This window comes from Perkinsus marinus (assembly GCF_000006405.1).
Source record: "Perkinsus marinus ATCC 50983 genomic scaffold scf_1104296967780, whole genome shotgun sequence".
NCBI classification, from domain to species: domain Eukaryota; phylum Perkinsozoa; order Perkinsida; family Perkinsidae; genus Perkinsus; species Perkinsus marinus.
The window spans coordinates 1-857 of record NW_003203427.1 but is presented as its reverse complement, the minus strand read 5'-3'; the positions used below and the strand labels follow the sequence as shown (position 1 = coordinate 857).

Here is an 857-nt window from a genome sequence, read left to right as displayed (position 1 = left end):
GGGCGATGATATCCAGCTGAATCGCATTCTTGCCTGCGTAGCCCAGCGGTTTGACAGGAACGTCGGCGAAGTAATGGTATCGTTCGCACTCTTCGTAAGAGGTCTCTTCCCAAATGACGGCTGCAACGACAGCGAATTCGCTGAAATGATAGGGCTTATATAGGATAAGAGTCTAGAGGTAGATACATTTTTTGGGATATACATCAATTCTCATCAATGTTCCTCAAATGTCATGCGCATCAGTTCGTTCGCATCCTACTCGGTCATAATGTCCATCAGAATCGCTATAAGGATTCGAAGGCGGGGCTTTTCAGATGTCTCGAAAACCTATACGTCGTCAAACGTGCGACAGCGGCAGGATTCGAACCTGCGCAGGCGGAGCCTAATGGATTTCAAGTCCATCTCCTTAACCACTCGGACACGCTGTCTGGAAATTTCGGAAAATCTCATCTCTCCCGATGAGAGTCGCCGCCCTGTTCATGTTGCTAGGGGAGTGCCTCACAGCATCGCGGAGTACCTCTGCAAGGGCAATGATATTTAGCTGACTCGCATCCTTGCGTACGTAGCCCAACGCTTTGACAAGAACGTCGGCGAAGTAATGACATCGTTCGCACTCTTCATATGAGGTCTCTTCCCAAATGACGGCTGCAACGACAGCGAATCCGCTGAAATGGTAGGGCTTATATAGGATAAGAGTCTAGAGGTAGATACATTTTTTGGGATATAAATCAATTCTCATCAATGTTCCTCAAATGTCATGCGCTTTGGTTAATTCGCAACCTACTTATTCCTAATGTTCATCAGAATCGCTATAAGGATTCGAAGGCGAGGGCTGCTCAGATGTCTTGAAAACCCAA

At 47.1% G+C, this 857-nt stretch overlaps 1 non-coding gene across 1 annotated transcript; it reads right to left on the bottom strand.

The window, feature by feature from the left end:
- Positions 1-346: 346 nt before the first annotated feature.
- Pmar_PMAR017820 lies at positions 347-428 on the bottom strand. The gene has a single exon. It is a non-coding gene; the product is annotated as a tRNA-Ser (tRNA).
- Between the last annotated feature and the right edge of the window lie 429 nt (positions 429-857).